Here is a 16,223-nt window from a genome sequence, read left to right on the forward strand (position 1 = left end):
TTGAAAGTGCTTTGAAAACTGTAAGATACTGTATGGTGGTGGCTTAGTTGTTAGGTCATGTCGAACTCTTGTGACCCCCATGGACTGTAGCCCACCAGGCTCCTCTGTCCATGAAATCTCCAGGCAAGAATACCGGAGTGGGTTGCAATTTCCTTCTACAGGGGATCTTCCTGACCCAGGGATCAAATCCAGGCTTCCTGCATTGCATGTGGATTCTTTACTGACTGAGTCATCAGGGAAGAAATTGTATAAAAATATGATATTGTTTAGGATAAGTTTAAAGTTTTATATGGTGGCTTTTTTCTGATAAACCATATCTATTTCTAAAGGTAAAAACCTGCCTGCAGGGTAGGAGACCTGTGTTCAATTCCTGGGTTGGAAAAATCCCCTGGGGAAGAGAATGGCTACACACTCCAGTATTCTTGCCTAGAGAATTCCATGGACAGGAGAGTCTAGTGTGCTACAATCCATAGGGTCACAAAGAGAAAAGACTGAGCAACTAACACTTTCACTTCTAAAGGTAGATAAACAGATGCAATTTTATAAAAAGCAAAATGTAAAATTTTGCAAAATTTATAAAAAGCTACTTCAATGTCTCATCAACTTTTTTTTTCTTTTTTTTTTCTCTCTCTTTTTATTTGGGTCTCATCAACTTTTGAAGTTTTCACTGTCTTGATCAGAGATTGAACCTGATTAGGTCGATGGGATGAGTTTTTCAAAAATTGTTAGAACACAAATGGGAATCTCTGTTTTTTTGAAATAAGACACATCAACAATCCCAACTGTCTAAAACAATTGCTATTGTCATTTTTTAAATTTTCCCTTTAGACTCTCCCTCTATTATGTTATTTCTCAATAAAACAAATTAGTCTTAAGTACTTTTTGTCTAAAAGTACTTATTTCTCAGCTGCAGCCATTACAAAATCTGTTTTAGAGTTGTACACATGCTGACCCTCAAGTATTTCCCACTTACAGATGACTGGTAGGACCACATATGACTGGTGTCTCTTTTTCTATGGAGAAAGTTCTCTTTATTCAGGTTGCCACTTGAATTACTTGGGCTCCTTGGGGATAGTTAGGTGCTAGTTGTGATTAATGGGAAGTTAAAGTTCTTCCCATGACACCTCTTTCATCTGCTTCATGGGAAAGTATTTGAAAAGGTACATAAACATCCCTACCAAGTAGGAGTCACTCCCAACAATACCATTATCTGACATTGAACCTTGCTATTTATAAACTCAGGTCAAAACACATAATTATGTGTAATTATATTTGTGCTAAAAAATTATTCTTTAATAAATAAAAATAACTTTAGCCTGAAGATTTCCTTTAAGTGAAATATCGGGTAAATAGAATAAATCCAAATTCTTTTACTCACCTTTATATGGCCAGATCAGATTAGGTTTTCCTGGGGAGGTCATTAAAAGACAAGTCACAAAGTAATCTTGCCAAGAGAGACTGGAGTCTGCTCACAGGGATACATACATTCAAAATGAAAATATCTAAAATCTTCTGGGTTTTCTGTTGTTATCAAGGGAATCTCCATGGTATCTATAAGCCAAATAATAATTATGAAGGGAAAGGGTTGGAGAGAATAAGAGAAACAGCTTTTACTTTTAAGAGGTTAGCAGATGCTTACTCACTCAAGTTCCCAGGGAGCCCTCTTTTCCCTCCATAAAGAAGTTGGCAAAATAGTTTTCTGTACACTTTACCCCTGCTACTCTTACTGGATCCTGCATCACTCTTACATTTTTATGAAGTGGTTGACTGATGTGGCCATGCTGTTTTACCTGACCCACTGTTGGAATCAATGATCAGCCTGGTCCTGTTAGCAGACCCAGGACAAGACAGTGCTATGACAGGTATCATATAGGAACTATGTAGACCCGGTGTAAATCATTAAAGTTGCAATTAAAGCACAGCTTACCAGTGACATGATTTATCAGTGTTGCTACAATCCTTTAACAAAATTACAGCTTTGTATGTAGAATTTAGATGCCAACCATTCATGGCTGTACATGAAGAATGTTTCTATTAAGTATAGGTACTAGATTCACTAACATCAGGGGGCAATTTTTTATTTTTATTTTTTGGTACAGTTGATTTACAATGTTGTATTAATCTCTACTGTACATCAAAGTGTTCAGTTATGTATATATTAATATATATTACCAACAAAGGTCCATCTAGTCAAAGCTATAGTTTTTCCAGTAGTCATGTATGGATGTGAGAGTTGGACTATAAAGAAGGCTGAGCACTGAAGAATTGATGCGTTTGAACTGTGGTGTTGGAGAAGACTCTTGAGAGTCCCTTGGACTGCAAGGAGATCCAGCCAGTCCATCCTAGAGCAAATCAGTCCTGAATATTCATCAGAAGGGCTGATGCTGAAGCTTTGGCCACCTGATGCTAAGAACCAACTCATTTGAAAAGACCTTGATGCTGGGAAAGATTGAAGGTGGGAGGAGAAGGGGATGACAGAGGATAAGATGGTTGGATGGTATGATTTGATGGACATGAGTTTGAGTAGGCTCCAGGAGTTGGTGATGGACAGGGAAGCCTGGCGTGCTGAAGTCTATGGGGTTACAAAGAGTCGGACACAACTGAATAACTGAACTGAACTGAATATATATTGAATATTCTTTGGCATTGCTCTTCTTTGGGGTTAGAATGAAAACTGACCTTAACCAGTCTCATGGCTACTGCTGACTTTTCCAAATTTGCTGACATATTGAGTGCAGCACTTTAGCAGCAGAATCTTTTAGAATTTGAAATAGCTCAACTGGAATTCTATCATATCCACTAGCTTTGTTTATAGCAATGCTTCCTAAGGCCCACTTGACTTCACACTCCAGGATGTCTGGCTCTAGGTTAGTGACCACACCATCATGGTTATCCAGGTCATTAAGATCTTTTTTGTATAGTTCTTCTATGTATTCTTGCCACCTCTTCTTAATTTCTTATACTTTTGTTAGGTCCTTACCGATTCTATCCTTTATCGTGCCCATCCTTTCATGAAATTTTCCTTTGATATCTCCAATTTTCTTGAAGAGATCTTTACTCTTACCCATTCTATTGTTTTCCTCTATTTCTTTGCACTGCTCACTTAAGAAGGTCTTCTTATCTGTCATGGCTATTCTCTGGAACTCTGCATTCAGTTGGATATATCTTTCGCTTTCTTCCTTTCCTTTTGCTTCTCTTCTTTCCTTAGTTATTTGTAAAGCCTTCTCAGAAAACCACTTTGCCTTCTTGTATTTCTTTTTCTTGGGAATGGCTCTGGTCACTGCCTCTTGTACAGGGTTACAAACCTCTGCCCACAGTTCTTCAGGCACTGTGTCTACCAGATCTAATCCCTTGAATCTGTTCATCACCTACACTGTATAATCATAAGGGATTTGATTTCAGTCATATCTGAATGGCCTGATGGTTTCCCCTGCTTTCTTCTATTTAAGTCTGAATTTTGCAATAAGGCCCTCATGCTCTCAGTCACAGTCAGCTCTGGTTCTTGTTTTTACTGATTGTATGGAGCTCCACCTTCATCTGCAAAGATAGTAATCTGATTTTGATATTGACTATCTGGTGATGTCCATGTGTAGAGCTGTCTCTTGTGTCATTTGAAAATGCATTTGCTAAGACCAGTGTGTTCTCTTGACAAAACTCTGTTAGCCTCTGCCCTGCTTCATAACAAGACCAAATGTGCCTGTTATTCCAGGTATCTCTTGACTTCCTACTTTTGCATTCCAATTCCCTGTGATGAAAAGGATATCTTTTTTTTGGCGTTAGATCTAGGAGATGTTGTAGGATATATATATATATAATCTTCTTTTCCACTGTGGCTTATCACAGGATATTAAATACAGTTCCCTATGCAATACAATAGGACCTATTTTTTTTCCATTCTATATATAACAGTTTGCATCTGCTAATCCCAAACTCTCTGTCCATCCCTGCTTCACCCACATGTCCCTTTGAAAACCACAAGTCTGTTCTTTATGTCTGTGAGTCTGTTTCTGTTTCATAGATTAATTCACTTCTGTCATATTTTAGATTCCATACATAAGTGATATCATATGGTATTTGTCATTTTCTTTCTGACTCACTTCACATAATATGATAATCTCTAGGTCCATCCATGTTACTGCAAATGGAATTATTTCATTCTTTTTTTAATGGCTTTTTCTATTCTATTGTATATTTGTACCATATCTTCTTTATCCGTTTATCTGTAGAGGCATGTTTAGTTTGTTTCCATGTCTTGGCTGTGAATAGTGCTGTGAATAGTGCTGCTATGAACATAGGGATTCATGTATTTTTGAATTATATTTTTGTACAGATATATGCCAAACAAGGAATGGGATTGAGGATCCTATGGCAACTCTAGTTTTAGTTTTTTGAGGAACCTCCATGCTGTTTTCCATAGTGGCTGCATCAACTTAGGTTTTCAAGGAATAGGTCTTGTTTCAATAACTGAGCCTCTATTCTTTCCTCCTTCTGCCAAACTGAACTCCTTTTGGATTACTGTCTAAATTCCATGAATATTCCCCTAGCTATATTGTGCTTTTTGGAGAGCAGTCCAGAGAACATAAAGCAAGGTAAAAATGTGAAGCAGCCAACTGCTGGGCAAGTATGAGTTAGTGAATAGTACATACAAACTGACATCAGGTTCCCAGTATATATCAGAAGCTATCTTTTAGGTATATCAGTTTAAATAAACATGATGTGTTTTTAACTTTGAAAAAAGGTGTAAATGTTTGGGAAAAATGTCAAAGGAAAACTTTGCTTTCACCTAACATATTCTAAGTAAGTAAATTGCATGAATGTAATATAAATTATGCCAGAATATCTCTATTTCAAAATGGTGTTGATATCATGTTTTATAAGAAAAAAGAGGGAAGAAAGAGAAGTTTGAAAACAAATTATTTCAAATAGAGTTGAGGTGTAGAGTATTTGTCAGTTTTTACCAAGGTTTATAATTCTGAGATGCCCAATTATAGATTGTCTTAGTAGAAATTGATCTTAGAAAAGTGATCGTAGAAGTTATCCACACTTTTTTAATCTATATCATTTTTTCTTCATTTATTTCTTTGCCTCTTGATTTCCAGTAAAAGATTGTCTTAGGCCTATATCATGTGGGGAAAAACAATATATGTTTATGAAGAGTTAATAGGACAAATTAAATTGCTATGATTTATACTATTATCTCAAAACTTCTGAAGATCATTTAACATCAAAAGCTTTAAAAGTATACCCTGACTTTCTTTGTTCCTCAGAAATTCTACTTCTAGAGGTCCATCCCATAGCTGAGATGCATAAAATGTTGATCACTGTAGTATTCTTAATATAAACAAAAATTGGGAACAATGTATCAATAAATGTCTGACCATAAGAGGTTGGTTCTTCAGGATATGACAAATCAAGCCCATCAGTGTAAAAATGTGTTGCCCTAAATGACTGTGCCATACATGTAGAAAAATATGTAATGACATAAGAAAATCCTTGTGATATACTCACTGATGAGAAGTGGATTAAAAACAGTTAGTACAATATGATCTTATCTCGGTCTGTTTGGGCTGCTATAACAAAATACCATAGACTGGCTGATTAAAACAACAGACATTTATTTCTCACGGTTCTGGAGGCTGGGAAATTCAGGATCAAGACAGCAGTATATTCAGTGTCTGATGAGGAACTGTTTATTCACAGACAGACTGTCTTCCTTCTGTGCCCGCACATGTCAGAAAGATGCGAGAGCTCTCCAGGGTCTTTTTTATAAGGGCACACTTTTCCCTCATAAGATCTCCACCCTCATGACTAATCATTCCCAAAGGCCCATCTCTAAATATTATATTACTGGAAACTAGATTTCAACATACGAATTTGGGGAGAAATTTCAATCTTGCAAAAGAAACTATATACTTAGTATAAAAGTTTATGTTCATGGAATGAACTTCTGAAAAAATTATTTTTTAGTTTAGAGATTATGAGTAATTATCTAACAACAATATTAATTTATCAAACAATGTTCTCTGTGCTAGGCACTCTTCTAAGTGCTTCACATGCACTATTTAATTTAATTATCACAGCAACCAGAAAAATAGGCATCACTGTCCCATTTAGAAGATGAGGAAGCTGAAGCCCACAGGAATTAAGAGGTTTTATCAAACTAACAATGACAGACACGGGATTGAACCCTGGCAGTTTAAACAGAGAACACATTTCAAATTGTACACTTTCACAACATCCCAATTTTTATTCATTTATGTTTTACATTTTTGACCAGATTTTCTAGAGTAAGCATGCATTATTTTATAACCAGGAAAAAAATCTAATAAATCTTGTTTTAAAATCATATTAGGCATTGTAAAGGAAAAGAAAAAAGTGCCTAAGTAGTGTAGAATAATATTTCTGTTTCAAGAAATAGATGTTCTGAAACTAAATTGATGGATTAGAGTCTCCTTTAATTTTCTTTCAGGATGCAGTAAAACCATGTAACTGATGAAATAACAAATGACAACATTTCTGCCTTACTAATCACCCCCCTTTTTTAATATAGATGATCAACCTACCCAAGAAACATGATATTTCCATAATATGACTGTGTCTGTGCTTGCTTCTAATTTTTCTCTTCATTTCTCCATTCTAAAGAAGTCTAAACATCTCACATAGACACATGACAACTTGTTCTCCTTATAAGTAAAGAGAGAACAGAGAACAGAAAATGATACCATTGTGGAATTAAGCCTATCATCCTTCTTTCAAAAGGAATTGGTCACAATTTGCTTTGTTGAAGCAATCTGTCCCTTGTTACCGATTTATATTGCTCTGTGGGACTATGTTAGAAAAACATTATTATTATTAGCAGTAGTAATACTTGGCAGCCATTCAGCACATTTCATCAAAGACTCTAAGAGCTTAGCCATCAATCAAACTTGCCTTGGTGTGCTCCTGGGAGGAGGTGGTATTATTTCTGTTTGGAACAGAGGTTAAGTGACTTGCCCAAGGCCTTGAAGCTAGTGAGAGTCAGAGTTGGGAATTAAACCCTGGAGACTTGACACCCAGCATCCCACTCTCCTTCCTGGAGCACATTCCCACTGCCTGTCTGCAAGATGTAGGGATAAATAAAGCATCTCATAGAAAAATGGCCTGCTCCCCAGCATGTGTTCTTATGCTCAAGCTCTTCTGGCATTAAATTGAAAGAGTGCAAGTACTTTCATTCAGAATTTGAGATGGTTCCTTTCAGTTTTGGCACTCATTTCATTCATTCCTTCATCAAATATTTATTTAGCATCACCACATGTTAGACAACAGTTCAGTTGTTGTGAGCGACACAGTCATGGCCTGCAGGGAGTTTTCAGTCTAATAAGAAGTCAAGACAGATCACTGCACTATTGAGTGATGTTGTTTAGAGCTTATTAGTTTATCACAGACCACATTTGAAATCTAAATCCTTCCTCTTTACTGTATGTTATAGATTTTAATGAGGCAACATCTGTCATAGCAATTTAAAGCCATATACAGTATATACACATTTTTATATATTAGCAACAATGAAATGAATATTACAAAATTAAAAAACAAGTTACTTATAAAAGAATCAAAACCAATTAACATTTCAGAATAAACTTTAGATTTCTACACTAAAAGCTATGAAACATCACTGAGGAAAATGAAAGGGTATCTGAATAAATAGAAAGAAACATCATGTTCATAGAGTACAAAACTCAATACCATTAAGATGTCCACGTGAAGTTATTTCAGTCGTGTCCGACTTTGCACCCCAATAAACTATAGTCCATCAGGCTCCTCTATCCATGGATTCTTCAGGCAAGAATACTTGAGTGGGTTGCCATTTCCTTCTCCAGGGGATCCTCCCAACCCAGGGATCGAACCGACATCTCTTACGTCCATTCTCCCCAAATAGATCAATAAATCCAAAGCAATGTCTATCAAAACTGTAATAGGCCTTTCAGCAGGAATAAGAAAACAAAGTCTAAAGTTATGTAGAAATGCAAAAGGCCTAGAATAGTCAAAATAATTTTGACAACAAAGCACAAAGTTAAATGACTCATATTTCTTGAGTTCAAAATTTACTTTAAAACTACAATAATTAAGGCAGTGTAATATTCAATATTTGCATAAAGATAAAGCTATTCACAAAACAAAAGGAAAAGAAAAGAATCTTGAAATGGTCGTTTTATATAGTCGATAACTTGACAATGGTATTCACTTCAAACACAGACTTTAAAAAGCATAGACTTTAAAAAATGGTATTGGAACAATAGATTATCCAATGGAAAAAGTGAACTTTGATCTTCATCTGAGATCTTATGCCAAAGTTAATTAGAAATGGATCATAATTAAGCATAAAACTTAAAACTATACAATTTACAGAAAGACACATGGAAGAATATCTTTGCAACTTTGAGATCAGAAAAGGTTTCTTTTGTACTAACCACAGAAGAAAATGAAAAAACAGGATAAATTGGATATTATCAAAATAAAAACTTGTACTCTTCAACAGACTCCATTAAAAAAAAGAAAAAATATGTAGACTGGAAGAAAATATGTGCAACACATATCTGATAAAGGACTTCCAGCTGGAAAATATAAAGGATCCTTATAACTCAATAAAAGGAAGAAAATCATCAAATAAAAAATAGGCAAAAATTTATACAGAAAAGTCAGAAAGAAAAATATTCAAATGTATAATAAGCAACGTCATTCGACAATAGGGAAAAAGTAAATTTAAACCACAATAAGACATTGCTTTATACTAACTAGTTGGCTAAAATTTAAAGGCTGACAAATAACAAATGTTGGGAAGCATGTAGAACAAATGAAACACTCACAGTTTGCTGTTAAAAGAGTAATTTGCAAAAGCGGTACAATGACTTTAAAAAATGTTCTGGTGACTTTTTATAAAACGAATTGTATGCTTACCATAAGATATGGCAAGAGAAAAGAAAACATATTCATAAAATCCTACACCCAAAAGTTCATGGTAGGCTTATTCATAATAGTCTCAAACTAAATCCATCAATAGATGAACATATAACTAGCTTCTATTCATACAAAAATGGAATACTATTCAGCAATGAAAAGGAACAGATTCATGCAATAACATAAGTGAATTTTTAAAGCATTGCTGTATACTGACTGAAAGAAGCCAGACGAGAAACACTACATAGTGTATGATTTTATTTATGTGACACTCTGGAAGAGGCAAAACTAACTTATGAAAGAAATCAGACCAATTACTTAGGATGAGAGGCTGAGGCTGACTTCAGACGGGCACAAAGGAACTTAATGAATTGTTCTATATATTCACTGGGGGGCAGTTGAAATGTTCTCTATCTTCATTGTATGTTTGTTACTGAGTTGTATCTGACTCTGTGATCCTTTGGACTGTAGTCAGCCAGGCTCCTCTATCCATGGGGTTTTTCAGGCAGGAATACTGGAGTAGGTTGGCATTTCCTTCTCCAGGGGATTCTTCCCAATCCAGGGATCGAACCTGCATCTCCTGTGTCTCCTGCAATGCAGGCTGATTCTTTACCCACATGTACATATAAAATGTTCATATGCTTTATATTGGATGTTAAATTATCTCAATAAAGTTTACTGAGAAAATCTATAAAGCATTCCAGAAATATGAATTCCTTTGAATTAATAACCAAACATATTTTCTAATACTAAAATAACACTGTAGTCCTTCCTTTCATAGGATGAATTTAAATTTAATATAATTGAAACTTGACTTCTATTCTCTGCCCTGTTTCTTATCTCAAAGAGGGAAGGAAGAGTGGGCTATAGCTTTGTACTTTTTATGTTCTCTTTTGTAAATGGATATGAAAGATAAGAAAAAGCTGTCTCATGATGGGAATTTTCAGTTCAGTGTAATGGTTTACAGTATAATTTCATCACCTCTATTCTTGTATGTGTTTTTTTTTGGCCTAATGGATGAACTTAAAGCTGTTTTCATTAATCTTTGCTTAATCCAGCTCCTTCTGCTACCTGATTGCATTTTATACGCTTTACTAATTGCATTTTTAAAGGATTTTGCTATACTTACTAGGCTTTCCTGTTGGCTCCTATGATAGCAATGCGGGTGACTGGTGTTCAATCCCTGGGTCAGGAAGATCCCCTGGAGAAGGAAATGGCAGCCCATTCCAGTATTCTTGCCTGGGAAATCCCATTGACTCTTCCCTATCTCTGTACTATTGTTTTTTGACTGCTTCTCCTTTGTCTCTGCTTTCCCTCACTTCCCTAATTAGTAACTGTTTGAATTGTCCCTTTGGAACTCAAGGAAGGTGTAGGAAGCTGAGGCCTGTTTCCTACAAACATGAAATGATGGACCCAGAAAGACTTTTGTACCTGGGAGCACCCCACAATGGTGCTCAGTTTACAGTGAAATGTCTCCATTCATGCCCTCTTTAGTTGTTCTCACTTTCACAGGTCTCTGCTGAATTGTCCTTTATTGTTCTTTGACTGCAAGACCCCTTCAGCTATTACTCCCAGCTGTAGACCCTCACTCTTCTGGCATAAAAAACTCAGCAGGACAGCCTATAGACTTTACGGTCTTCAAGACATTCCTTGGCCACGTTGAAATTATTCTATTGCTCTTACAAAATGCTAAATGTCTGGTCATTTATACCAGGCAATTTTGAGTCGATATGCATACACCTATAGTATTTAGATGGGTCAATAGATAATCTACTTGACGTAAGTGTGTAATAGGTACTGGCATCACCTGAAGAATATCTTCCCTTGTTGGAAGAGGGGCCACTATTCACCTGCAGTGGATTGCTTCTGTATGCAAATATAGACCAATGTTCACAGTTATTCTGGGGTTTCAAGAAAGTGGAAATAAGGTTTTATGTGAAATTTCCCAACAATAGGCCATATGTAGCCTGTGGACAGCTGTACTCATTTTCTATTGGTTTTTTTAAATCAAATTATCACAAACTAAGTGGCTTCAAATAATACAAATGTATTACCTTACTGTTCAGTAGGTCAGAAGTCTAACATGGGTCTCTGGGCTAAAAATCAATGTGTTGGCAGGCTGTATTCGTTTCTTTAAGGCCCTTGGAAAAATGTTCTTCCTTGCTTTTTCCAGCTTCTAGGAGTCACCCACATCCCTTGGCTATGGGACCCTTCATCTTCAAAGCCAGCAGCGCCATGTTTCTCTTGCCTTTTATCTGTTGTCACAGCTCTCTCTGACCACAGCTGTGAAAGTCTATCCACTTTTAAGAATTTGTGTGATTAGATTGTACCCATGTGGCTAAGCCAGGATAATCTCCCCATTTCAAAGCCCTTAACTTTAATCACACCCGGAAATTCCCTTTTGCTGTATAAATTAACATATTTACAGATTCCAAGGATCAGGATTTTGGACACCTTTGGGGAGTCATTATTCCACCTATAAATGGGCCAGTTGTAATTTCTGGTCTAGATATTCTATGACATCATCTCCAACCTAGCATTCTTTCTACTCTCTAGAAAAGGGCTATGGGCCTCTTTTGCTTTCTGTTTCCTGGATTTACCAAGATGCTGCCACACCTGTCCAAGTGAAGGTTTATGAGGTTCCCCTAGACCTCAGAAACCTGTAGGTCCCTGCTTCCTTGTTGACTTTCTTTTGTACCAGGAGAGGATCTGGTGCCAGGGAAGAGGAGGAAAGTTTTACCCTGGCCTCATCTAACTGCACTAAATCTTTAGCAACCTCAGGGCTAGGCTTTTTGAAAGCCTGTTTCTTTCTTTTTTTTTTTTTTTTTTTATTAGTTGGAGGCTAATTACTTCACAACATTTCAGTGGGTTTTGTCATACATTGATATGAATCAGCCATAGAGTTACACGTATTCCCCATCCCGATCCCCCCTCCCACCTCCCTCTCCACCCGATTCCTCTGGGTCTTCCCAGTGCACCAGGCCCGAGCACTTGTCTCATGCATCCCACCTGGGCTGGTGATCTGTTTCACCATAGATAATATACATGCTGTTCTTTCGAAAGGCTTTTTTGAAAGCCTGTTTCAAAGCCAGTTTGTTTTTGCCTTGAGGCTAAAGTGTTTGGCTGCCCTAAAAAAAGGAAGGCATCAGGTAATAGGAAATACTTCAGGGAGGGATTAGTTAAAATTCTATTATTTTGCTAATTAATTTTATTTTGGCTTTTTTCTGTTGACTTGAGAGATTTGTGTGTGCTCTAGCAGACCACTTTTAACTACTGACCATGAGACAACAAAGAGCAATTAGCAAATAGTGCTTTAAAGTTCCTTTATTTCAATTGTTAAAGCTGTAGCTGACTTCCGATTTTCTGTTCTGCCTTAAATAAAATGCTGAATGACCATTAACATTTCAATAATATGTGAAATTTATTTTCCCAAAACTTACAGTATTATGTTAAACTCACAGTCATATAGACTAATAACTTCATCACCTTAACTCCTTAAAATAAGATGATTTTAAATAAATTAGTAAATCATTTTCATATTTTCCTGTAAAATTTGAAGACCTATTTGCAGTATTTCCTAATTTCCACTTTGCTTAAAGTCAATATTACTACTACCACTACTTTTAGGATAGCTAGTGATTAGAAGACTCATGATTTTATTTTAAATAAGATTACTTATGGGTATATGAAAACTCATTCAATGTTGTTAATGATTAAAAGATGCAGATTAGAACAAAGGACGTATTTTCACTTGATAGAGAATTTTCAAAAGATAAAATCTTTATTGTCAGGTTATGTAAAACAAATTAAGAAATTATCTATTTTGGACATCTTTATGATAATAAATGTTATACGAGTTTTAAAATGTAGGTATTGGTGACAGTATCAAATAACTCTCCAAACACATAACAACTCCATCATGGTGGAGGTCTTCTCCTTGTACGTGAAAGTGAAGTCACTCAGTCGTGTCCCTCTTTGCGACCCCGTGGACTGTAGCCTACCAAGGTCCTCCATCCATGGGATTCTCCAGGCAAGAATACTGGAGTGGATTGCCATTTCCTTCTCCAGGGGATCTTCCCAACTCAGGGGTGGAACCTGGGTTTCCCACATTGGAGGCAGATGCTTTAACATCTGAGCCACCAGGGAAGCAGGAGGCAATGTTGAATCAGTAACCCTGTGAGCAGAGCCTTTCTCTACATGGTCACTGGGACATCCAAGCTAACAGAAGTTCCGACAACTTTAATGACAACTTCAGGTGTCATTCCAAACAACTGAAAAGGGAAAAGAGTTTGAAGCAGTGTGTGTAAGAGGTCTCCATGGGTCATTACAGCACTGATGATCATTGGTTGAACCTCAGACTCCTGGTCACACTTAAGTGCAGTGGTGGGAGGAACAGATAGTCTGGCACCCAGGAGGAAGAAGAGGCTGTGGAATTTGGTGTATAGAGCAAAGTCTCTGCTGCAATAGGCTATATTTCATCTGGCATTTCTATATTTATCCTAAGAAAATTCAAATTCTGTGCTCAAAGATTAAGCTCCAAAAGGTGTTTTTTAAAGCGATCTTTATGGTGGTGAACAATTGGATACTATTTGAATGGTTAGCAATAAGTTGTGCATGGATTCAAAATACATGGTGATGTGTGTATATATACACATATTACATATGAGAAAAAGAATACACTATGGTGCAAGAATGACTATAGCAACCAATGATGCTCTAGATAAACATTTATTCACCTGGAACGTTATGCAAGGTATATCATCCATTTTAAAGAGCCGATTTTGAATAGTATATAGACTTTGGACCATTTTCATTCTAATAATATACATTGATGGGTGGAAAATATCCTAGAATGATATTGGCAGAGGCTATCGTAATTACCTCTAGATTGTGGAGCCATAGGTATTTTTAGGTATTTTGATTTCCTTTGTACGTTTCTTTCTTTAAAAAAAAAAATTCCTAAAATTACTTCATATTTATTTTGTTTTTTTAAACAAAAAATAAAGTTGACTCTACTGCAAAAATGTCTAGGCACATATTTCAATATAGAAGTTATCTTTTTCTATGGATTATGTAAATCATTACTTAGATTTCTTTTGCAGAGTTACATAGACTCTTTGACCTGAGAATTCTATCTATAGCTGGATACCTGTTCCCAGGCCCCCTGCATCTGAACTATGTAAATAACTCTTGAACTACCTTGAACTATGTAAATAACTCTTCCATGTGGCAGGGGCTACATCTCTAAAGATTGTTTTTCTTGTACAGTGGATTAAGTACTTTAAAGTTCTCTTGATATAGGCTAACTCGCTCACATCATCCGCAATAGAGTGCATCTGCTGTAAGTAGCTGAAATGATTAGAAATAGTGCAGATTATCACCTCTCCTTTGTTTTTCAGTGCAATATTGTAGAACACAGTACATCAAGAAACAAGGGCACATGGAATGCTATTCATGAAAAAAGAGACACTTCACCATGACTGTCTGCTTGTTCCTTTAAGTATTCACAAACTTCCTTTATTTAATCTAGAACATGACTAATTTTATAGTCAATTCTCAGCTAATGTTTGTTGGTTTATTACTGAAGTGTCCCAGCATTTAATTTTGACTGTCCACCACCCAGTGGTGGTTTGTCAAAAAGTCTCATTTGATAAATCAGAGGAGAAACCTTACTGAACTTTTTCAACTGCTTTCTTAGAAAATCTGGTCTAGAGCACAAATATGTATTTATTACTGAAAACATTAGGAATTTAAGAATCTTAAGTCTAGGATAGCAATAGGCACAGCAGCTTAACTAGCCATTGAGGATCTAGTAACATTAAATCAGTTTCCTATCGGAAAAGAACAGTTTTCTGCTAAGATATAAAGATTGGTAAAATAGGTCTTTGAGGTGATACTCTTTGATAAATCTATGGGGCTTCAAGTTGTCCTCTGCACAAGGGCTTGTAGCTAAGGGACTGAATGGGACCTGAAATCCAGACTTCATTCGCTTCTCCAAGCTATGCATCCACGTTTGAACCTGTGTCTGTCTCTCTTGGTGTTTGAAGGAGATTAGCACAAAGGCTCTGTTTGGTCTTTACTATTCCTGCCTTCCTTTCTTGGCTTCCCTTGTGGCTCAGCTGGTAGAGAATCCACCCGCAATGCAGGAGACCTGGCTTCGATTCCTGGGTTGGGAAGATCCCCTGAAGAAGCGATAAAGCTACCCACTCCAGTATTCTGGTCTGAAGAATTCTATGGACTTATAATATAGTCCATGGGGTCACAAAGAGTCGGACATGACTGAGTGACTTTCACTTTCACTATTTCTGTCATTGTTTAAGCCTGAATAAATTGCCATACACTTTATTAAGCTTCTCTTACAGTCAGAATCAGAAGATTTTTTTCAGTACAGTATTGTAGGTTAACATTAACATGAATCACTTATTGACTAAGCCGAGACGTCCCTTCCTTCCTCCCTCCCCTCCTTCCTTTCCTCCCTCCTTCCTTCCTTTCTCCCTCCCTCATCTTATTATATGCCAGATATTATAATCATCTTCACTTCAAAGATGAAAAAGTGAACGTTGAAGATCCTGCCTTCCAGGATCTGGAGCTTGTTTTTCAGTCACTAAATCACTTTCGACTCTTTGTGACCCCATGGACTGCAGGACACCAGGCTCCTCTGTCCTCCTCTATCTCCTGGAGTTTGCTCAAATTCATGTCTATCAAGTCAGTGATGCTGTCTAACCATCTCATCCTCTGCACCCCCTTCTCCTTTAGCTTTCAGTCTTTCCCAGCATCAGGTTCTTTTCCAATGAATTGGCTCTTCACATCAGCTGGCCAAAGTATTGGAGCTCCAGCTTCAGCAACAGTTATTCTAATGAATATTCAGGGTTGATTTCCTTTAGGTTTGACTGGTTTGATGTTCTTGCTGTTGAAGGGACTCTCAAGAGTCTTCTTCAGCATTACAGTTTGAAAGCATCAATTCTTTGGCGTTCAGTCTTCTTTATGGTCCAACTCTCACATCCATACATGACTACTGGAAAAACCATAGCTTTGACTATACAGATTTTTGTTGAAAAAGTGATGTCTCTGCTTTTTAATACGCTGTCTAGGTTTGTCATAGTTTTTCTTCCAAGGAGCAAGGGTCTCTTAATTTTGTGACTGCAGTCGCCATCCTCAGTGATTTTGGAGCCCAAGGAAATAAAAGCTGTCCCTACTTCCACTTTTCCCCATCTATTTGTCATGAAGTGATGGGACCTTACTTTCAGGGAATTTATAATCTGGTGGTGGCACCATTCAAAAATTGA

Source organism: Dama dama, chromosome 21 (assembly GCF_033118175.1).
Source record: "Dama dama isolate Ldn47 chromosome 21, ASM3311817v1, whole genome shotgun sequence".
NCBI lineage: Eukaryota > Metazoa > Chordata > Mammalia > Artiodactyla > Cervidae > Dama > Dama dama.